The sequence below is a fragment of the Engraulis encrasicolus genome, chromosome 15 (assembly GCF_034702125.1).
Source record: "Engraulis encrasicolus isolate BLACKSEA-1 chromosome 15, IST_EnEncr_1.0, whole genome shotgun sequence".
NCBI lineage: Eukaryota > Metazoa > Chordata > Actinopteri > Clupeiformes > Engraulidae > Engraulis > Engraulis encrasicolus.
The window spans coordinates 52491915-52501244 of NC_085871.1; the positions used below are offsets into that span (position 1 = coordinate 52491915).

Below are 9330 nucleotides of genomic sequence, written 5' to 3' on the forward strand. Positions count from 1 at the left end.
TTTATAAAGTGAAATCGGCGTGGAAAGTGTGTGCGCCATGCTTTATAAATCGGATTATTTTCTTGTGTACGCACATCCTGTAATTTGTGCGTGCGCCATCTTTTGGTGTGTTTCTTCTGCAAAGTTTTATAAATGACACCCTTAATGGGACTTGTTCATCCTAGAATGCCAGAAGTTGATACAAATCTGAATACGGTATGTAAAGCAATGTTTTCAAATGATAAGTATTTCCCTCGACACTCCCTCGGACTGCGCTGCCAAAAGTTGCATGTGGGATTTTCTGACAGCGGACCGTGAGATAAGGTGAGATGAGATGAGATGAGATGAGATGAGATGAGATGAGAGACTTTATTAATCCCCAATAAAAATTGAGTGCCACCTGGTCATTCAGCACATTCCAGACACATAGACAAACATATAATAAATACGAATTAACAGTAAATAAGCAATAAGAAACAATAAACAATAAATAGTCCATCATAAAAAACACAGTCTCCAGAACATGTAAAAGCACATAAAACCCATCAGCAGCTGTTGTTAAAAAGTCTGATTGTTGCAGGGATAAAAGATAATCGTAACCTTTCAGTGGAGCACCTGGGGAGAAGGAGCCTTTGGCTCCTGCCACTCTTAAGGGCCGTACACACAGGTCGCTAGTAGTTACTCGCTCAGCGAATGAAGTCAATAGAATGTCGATGTGTTCCAGCGAGACTCGCAGGCGAGTAGCCGAGTACTGTACAAGCGATGCGATGTGGGCGGATCCCGAGTTGAAAATATTTTAACTTTGAGCGAGGCGAGTAAGCGAGTAACCAATTGGAATGCAGAGTTCGGTACTTCTCGCCTGTTCATTGGCAGTTAAAGCCGCGGGAACTTTCAGCGAACATTCCATGAAAGAGTAGCGAATATGCGAGCAAGCGAAATGCTAGCTTTGTTATTGTGTGTGTACGCCGCTTTAGTGAACGGGCTGGAAAGTGGGTGGTCGTCCCTGCTGAGCACACTGTTCACCTTCCTTAATGCCCGCTCCTCTAAAATTTGCTCCACCGAATTAAAACACACACCTGTGATGGACCCCGCCTTCTTGAGGTTTGGCAAACTTTTTTTTTTTTTTTTGGAATTGTAACTCTTCTCGGAGCACAATCAAACCATTCGATATTCTGTAGGTAAAGACCCAGCATCTCTCTCTCTCTCTCTCTCTCTCTCTCTCTCTCTCTCTCTCTCTCTCTCTCTCTCTCTCTCTCTCTCTCTCTCTCTCTCAGCTGTTATTTTATCCAGGACAAATAATGATACATGGGTTGAAGAATTTCTTTTGAAAAAGCTTTTGATACAATTTTATCTGTAGACTATTTTATATGTAGCCTACCACTAAAGCACTGCTCATTTTGAAACTTCAGTTTGTTAATGCTTCCTTAACATATTTGACACACTAAAAAAACATTGTGGTGATAGGCTATAGTTCATGGTTTTCTTTCATCATTCAAGCTATTAAAGTAGCTTCCTTATGCAATGAGAAATGCATTTTGATAACAGGAAATTAACCCCTGTCCTAATGCATATGTTTGAAGAAACCCTCAATGTAATGTATAGATTAATCTAGGTCAATTAAATGATTTCAGGTATATTAATTTAAAATAATAATATTCTATGTCCATAAATATAAATGTTACTACTACTTATACCATATACCGTATACACTGAATAGTATATTAATTTGAATATTTTGCATGTGCTGTATACATTGTGATAAATAATCTATCTCCCTCTTCTCATCTAGTCAAACCAGGCTATTGAGGATGATGTTGAGTTCCAAGAGAAAGAAGGTAGAGTATACTATAGCCTAAACTACCTTTGCTGTCCAGAGCTTGATCATCTATTACATTTCTAAACCACTGCCCAACTATGATTCACTTTAAATAAATAGTTGAATATAGTCACAGCACATTTCCTGGTGTTTTCTGGTAGCTGAAAGAGAGATTCGTGCTTGATTGTGCTTTTTCGCCAAAGTTGTTTGGTCAATAAGTAGTCAGATGTGCTCCACTGATTATGAGGGGCCGGTCTGGGCCAAAAATGCCAGGGCCATTTTGTTCTCCCAGTCCAGGCCTGTTTTAAGTGATCACAGGGTATTGGTTACAGTCCCTGGAGAAATGTGCGGCTAGGTGCCTTGCTCAAGGGGACCTCAGCCATGGAGTGGGGTATGGAGTGGAAGGGCGGGATTAGAACCTGCAACACTCTGATCTAAATCCAATCTCCTTAACCACTATAGAGGCCATGGTTGCCTAGCCTTGCGACGCCATCCATGTACTCCACCCAAAGATTTTGGCTCCGCACATCGTCTGGCAAAAGCCTCGAGCTCGGTTCTCTCAGTGTTTCAGCAAACAGTTGAGGGTGGTGACGTAGAACTCACACGCGAGCTCCGTTACTGATTGGTTAAGGTAACTATATTCACACTTTCGTTTTGTTATTTGTATGCTTTTGCGACGCTATAACGTAACAGGCATGCTAATAAAGCACAATATGGGTTTTAATTTGAGTTTGGAACTTCAATTAATTTAAATGATAGAGTAAGATCAGACCATCTCCCATCGTCCACGGAGACGGATTCCTCATGGCTTTTGCCAGACTGATTGACGGAGTCTAATGGTTGCCCCAGTTCAGTGGCAATGCTACAAGTTCTGAGGGAGACCCTACAATATCATAACGCAGTATCTTGAAACTGGTCGAAAATGGGTTTAGACCAGAAATTGGCTTTAAAATACCTTCTTCTTCTTGTTAAATTTTTTTTGGTCCAATTTGGTCCAGTTTCAGAAAAAAATTATAAAAACTGATTATACTGCGCTTTTTGGTTTTTAGGAGGTTACGTCGTACTAGCCAAGAACGCAGTATAATGATTTTTCAGCTAAAAAGTAATGAGAATGTATGTTTTTTTTTGCTTTTTTCTTGCGTGCATAAATTTCCACCATAAAAAAGTATTCTATGGAAGTGTCATCACCACTTTACCTCCAACACAGTTGTGAAAGGAAACTTTACAGCCTTTTTTCTCAGTTTGCCGTTTTGAATTATACTGCGTTCTGAAATTGTAGGGCAGCATGGATCGGCAATGCTACACTGTGTGTGGACCTGAGTGACACCCCCAGCTGGAACCTTGGACAAAGTCCTATGAAAGGGCCCCCCCATCCAATACATACTATGTCATGAGGACCCAATTCTAGGCCTCTCTGGGTCGTGACAACTGACACACCCAGGTCACCAGCTGACTTACCTCACATGTCTATGGTGCTATTATTGTTATTATTATTAGTAGTAGTGGCAGTAGTAGTAGTAGTTGTATTAGTATTATTATTATTAGTAGTAGTGGCAGTAGTAGTAGTAGTAGTAGTAGTAGTAGTAGTAGTAGTAGTAGCAGTAGCAGTAGTAATAGTAGTTTTAGTTTTAGTAGTAGTAGTAGCAGTAGTAGCAGTAGTAGTAGTAGTAGTAGTAGCAGTAGCAGTGGTAGTAGTTGTAATAGCATTAGTAGCAGTCTAGTAGTAGTAGTAGTAGTATTCTTGGCCTTACTCCACATGTCCATGGCTGTCTTCTTCTGGACTGGATCCTTTTCCAGGGCTGCCCTGCACATCCCCCTCTAGGGGAACCTCCATCTTCAGCTACTCCTATATGAGGGCCGGAAATATCATCATACACACCAGACACTAATGAACAACGCAAAACTGCTCACAAAGTCCTCCAGACTTGTTGGTGTGACTGTCCAAATTCCGCTCCGGTGTGAACAGGCCTTCTGTCTGAGCTGATCAAACACACACTGCAAACTTTAAAATAATAATAAATATAACAACAATAATACTATATAGTACAATAATAATAATAACAATATAAAAACATTGTATGATGACATGATTTGGAAAATACAGCAGACACAAAACACTAGGTTACAATACTGCACATACCGTAAACTGCACAACCAAAACTAGAAGTGTGTGTGTGTGTGTGTGTGTGTGTGTGTGTGTGTGTGTGTGTGTGTTGTAGTTAGACTCAGTACTCCAGTACTCAGTACTCATAGATAAGCAGCAGGAGTGCTAAGGAAGTGCTAGACAGTGCTAGACAGGCCTAAAGGAAAGATTTCTGATAACGCAGGGCTGGTTATTTACACGGTCATAGGCTTGATTTAATTTGGCACAAATAAAAGTATTTACTTACAATTTGAGGAGTGTGTAAGTATATATGCCTAGGCTTGCACAGCGCAGGTAAATCCTTTCTGAAAGCAAAATACTGTACAAGCGCTTACACTGAAGGAAGTGAAGTTCACTTTTAGTTATGCATGGCTAAATGCGGACCTGTAGTTCAAGTTCTACAGGTAAACTGCCCCTCTCACGGAAAATTCCTCTTAGCCCAGGGCCTCAGAGTTTCTAAAACGCCAATAGTGTTTTGGCGCCCCCTTAGAAATTAAGTTTTTTCCTGTTTTTTTTTTTCGAAAACCCCAAAATCGGACTTAGGCGACGATATGTTTTAAGTGATCACAGGATATTGGTTACAGTCCTTGGAGCAATGTGGGGATAGATGCCTTGCTCAATGGGACCTCCCTGTTTTTTTCCTAAGGAAGTGCTAGACAGTGCTATACAGGCCTAAAGGATGGTTTTCTGATAACGCAGGGCTGGTTATTTACACGGTCATAGGCTTGATTTAATTTGGCAAATAAAATTGTATACCTACAATTCGAGGACTGTTTCAGTGTATATGCCTAGGCTTGCACAGCGCAGGTCAATCCTTTCTGAGAGCGAAATACAAGTGCGTTGGTCCGCTCACACTGAAAGAAGTGAAGTTCACTTTCGGTTATGCATGGCTAAATACGCACCTGTAGTTCAAGTTCTACAGGTAAACTGCACCCACGGAGGCGGCTCCAATTCTCCAGTTATCATCATCATCTTGTCCCAGAGATTAGCGCTGGATGCGTTGCTGTACTGGATTACCACACTGCTCGTTGCCGGGATCTGCCTCTAGTGGCCAAAACGCAGCATGGCAAGTAGGCACAGACGTGGGCAGACACACACCAGAGCATGGCAACCCGACCGAAGCCCGACGGGCCGGGTCGGAACCCGACGGGCCGGGCCGGACTCGGACAAAAAAAAAATAGAATATCTGTCGGACTCGGGTCGGGCTCGGGCTTGAACCAAACAGACATTGTGAAAATTGTAAGCAATCAGAGGAAACGTTTCAGTTCATGCAAACGGCAGTTTTGTGATTAAAAAATAAGTAATTGAATATGCATAAATGAAAATGTTGGTAGGCTACTCGTGCGAGTGATTATTATTGGCTGTATGCACGCGCCAGTTACCAGTGGCAACATGGACACTCACTCCCAGTCAGCCGAGCAGGAATGCCGAGTCAACTTGCTTTCTTAATAAGCGCCAAATACAGTTGTCAGTGAACGCGTGGTCTTTTGTTGTAGGCCTAGTGTAGGCCATGTTTTAGCATGCCTTCGGTGCTGTCTTAAATGTTGAACATAAAATGACAAAGTTTGTCACTGCATTGCTCGCCAAGGATTACATTTCCAGCAAGGGGTAGCAAGGAGCATAATATGGATTAAAGAAGACGCACACGCTACGTGGAGTTGCCTAAGGTAGGGGCGAAGAGGTTTCCTGTTACTACTTTGTCCGCTGTGACATTTCATGTCCTTCACGTAGGTTCTTAATTCTTGTCACTTTTACTGTAGCCTACAGTTGTAACTATGCGCGTGCAACCTTTCCTGATTTTATATTGACCGCATGGACATCAGGGGAAATGACATTCTCTTGGAGGGCCGAACAGGCTACTGTTCTTCGGGGTGAACTTATAGCCCATCCTTCTTAACGACAAGGAGTGGCATCTTCACCGGCTCGCGGGGATTTATTTGCACTAACAGTAACGTAACAAATGCGTCCATAGCCGCGCTGACTGCATCCAAACCGTATTCGTTAGTTTTCGCCTTTCTTATCCTCTCACGCCCCTCCCATGCATTTGATCACAGCACCCAACATCTCTGGTCTAACCGAAAGAAACATAAGGTGCGCTGTCACATGTATGCGTGTGTTTATACTTACTATGCGTGCGTAACTAAATTAGGCTACAGCAAATTGCCTCATCCTAGTTGCCTATCCTGGCTATTTATCACGTGCTATTTTGAGTATGAAGGAGGCCACATAGAAAATATTGCACAGGTTCTGTTGTTATTACAGTGGTCTCGGGCTTCGGACGGGTTCGGACACAAACATTTTAATTTGTCTCGGGCTCGGGTCGGGGTTGATCACTTTTCTGTCGGCTGAGGGCCGGGCTCGGACAGAAAAAAACGGCCCGAGCCACGCTCTAACACACACAGACAGGCAGGCAGGGAGGCAGGTAGACACACACACACAGGCAGACAGACACACAGGCAGGCAGACACACACAGGCAGACAGACACACAGACAGACACAGACAGGCAGGCAGACACACAGGCAAGCAGACAGACACAGACAGGCAGGCAGGCATACAGATGGACAGGCACACACAGACACACACCATCAGACAGGCAGACAAACAGGTACACACACACACACACACACACACACACACACACACACACACACACACACACACACACACACACACACACACACACACACACACACACACACACACAGGCAGACAAACAGGTACACACACACACACACACACACACACACACACACACACACACACACACACACACACACACACACACACACACACACACACACACACACACACACAGACGCACACCGCACCTTCTACCTGCACTAAACACACACACACACACACACACACACACACACACACACACACACACACACACACACACACACACACACACACACACACACACACACACTCTCTCTCTCACACACACACACACACAACTGTCCATGAATCCCACTCTACAATAACACCATCAGTCAGATGCACAGAGTTGAAGCAGAGTTAGATTTTATTCAATATAAAACACATTACATTACACTTAGGTGACGCTTTCATTTTATTGAAAGCCACTTACAGTTATTACTTGTCAGGGTATTGGTTACAGTCCCTGGAGCTATGTGGAATTAGGTGCCTTGCTCAAGGGCACTTCAGCCATGGATGGAGATGTAGGGAAAGGTCAGGGGGGAATCAAATCTGCAAACCCTAGATTGAAAGACCAACTCTCTAACCACTAGGCCACGGCTGCCCTCATAGATGCCATGAGGTAGGCCTAGTTGGCTGTGCCTTAAAGGTGCACTGTGCAGGAAATGGTCAAAAAAGGTACTGCAACTATGCTGCTCATTGAATCTGGGTTGCCTATTGCCAAATTTGATCTTTACATTAAAGTCTACGAAGTAATAAAGTAATATTTTCTATTATGGCCCAAGTACATTCATTTTTGCAGCTAAAAATGTATATTTCTGGAAATTCAAAATGGCGGACCATGGAGAAGATCCCCCTTTTCATGTATGAACAGTGCAATTTTCACAGTCACAATGAACACATACAGTGCACAATACTTAAAATTTGAAAGTGGTGGTAAGTATTCATGAAAAAGGTAACATTAGTGAATGGGCAGCATGAATTCTGGAAATAAACAACTAAAAATCTTTCACAGTGTCCCTTTAACCATTTCTGTGTTGTAGGGCAACAGGACCGCTTCCATCCTTGTCAAGGGGAGTGCTAACCTGCTCTCCTTTCATACAACACACAATACACATAATACACAAAGACAATTATTTGCTATTATTTGTGATTATAATTGCTCTGCAAATAGCAAATATGTTACCATTACTCACTGACCTTCATTGTTTTTCATTGTGCTGCTTTCCGTGATTACATTAAGCCCATACGACTTTGTTGCTGTCGACCAACGTTGATGGAAGCACGTGAGCGAGAACTTGTTGTCACGATGTGGGTGTTATTAAATACAGCGCATTTGCAGTCGGCCACAAATATGAACGAGACGATGAGCTCGCACCGGTTTGCTCTACTAACACACCACGTGTGAGGAGTGGGGGGACAGGCAGTGAGGAGGAGCTGAAGTGGGGACCTGCGCAAACTTGTGTAGAGGTGTGAGACAAGACCCATATACACACGTGAGTGAGTTGTTGACCAACCAGTTCATGGGCGCGTGACCTCGGAGGCAGTCCGCCGACGAGCGTTGAAGGGGATAAGCAACTGCAGAGGTTGCAAGATCTGACTGCAGCCGCATTCATCCCGCGATAGTTTTACACCATGTGACATGTCACCTCGTCAACGCAACGTCGACGAAATTTCGAAGTTTGACAGGAAATCTAACCGTCATGCAGTATTTTCCATCCAGGGTGCATTGCTGTCTAAATGCGCATGCATGCGTTGACACATGTCGAATGCACCTAATGACGCTAAAAATACAACTAGTTCGAGGCCGAAGTTGATTTTCTGAAGAGGTGAGAGCAGGACCGGTTTTAAGCATAGGCCGGTTAGGCGGTCGCCTAGAGCGCCATGTGAAGAAGGAGCGCCGAAATGGCGCTGCGGAATTTTGCGATATGGAGTTTTTTTTATGAAGTCGCAATCAACAAAGCGTGGCGAAAGCGCTCCTCACGGCAAAACGCCTCTCAGCCAATAGTAATATCGCTTTCAACTGTCTCTGGGAAGTCTGTGAACCAATAAACAGACAGTCCTGAGAAAGGGGGCGGGACGAGTGACAGCGTGCGATATACTTTGAATTTTCGAGAGACAGAGAGGGCAAGCGCAAACAGCAGTGTGGCTCTGCTGGGTGGAGAATTGTGTTAAACCAGTCATTGCATGATGCAGGAGTTGCAGAGGGTGTTTTGGAACTATGTGATTTAATCAGCAGCCGTTTGTGATAATGGAAAGCCTAATAGTTATGAGGCTACTGTTTGGAATTAGAGGGAAAAAGAGCTTTGCTTTTGATCTGAGAAATCGCTAGTTAGCATGCTAACATTAGCCAAGTACGCCAAGCAATGAAATCCAGTAAAGTAGCTGTTAGTAGTCTACTCACTAACACCCACCAGACATCATAATACTTGCTTAGGTTGACAAGCAATGTAAAGTAAGACTGGTGCCATGTTTAAAACAATTTTAGCTGCCATATCTCCTTCCATCCACTTGAATGAATTACCTGCTTGTTGTAAGCTTAAAAATACATTGTTTCCAGACCAGAGTGACATAGGCCTTCATTAATCATGTAACAGAACCATGCACAGCATGTTTTCATGCTGAGTGATGTAGTATTGCAGACAAGTGAGGCTATTTACTATATTTTGTATATTATGAAATTCAAAAGCGTGACAGCTCTTCTCCCTTTCTCTCACCCTGTCCCTCCAG

At 43.4% G+C, this 9330-nt stretch overlaps 1 non-coding gene across 1 annotated transcript; it reads right to left on the reverse strand.

The window, feature by feature from the left end:
• Nucleotides 1-7577: 7577 nt before the first annotated feature.
• LOC134464877 (U6atac minor spliceosomal RNA) lies at nucleotides 7578-7707 on the reverse strand. The gene has a single exon (XR_010038082.1). It is a non-coding gene; the product is annotated as a U6atac minor spliceosomal RNA (small nuclear RNA).
• Between the last annotated feature and the right edge of the window lie 1623 nt (nucleotides 7708-9330).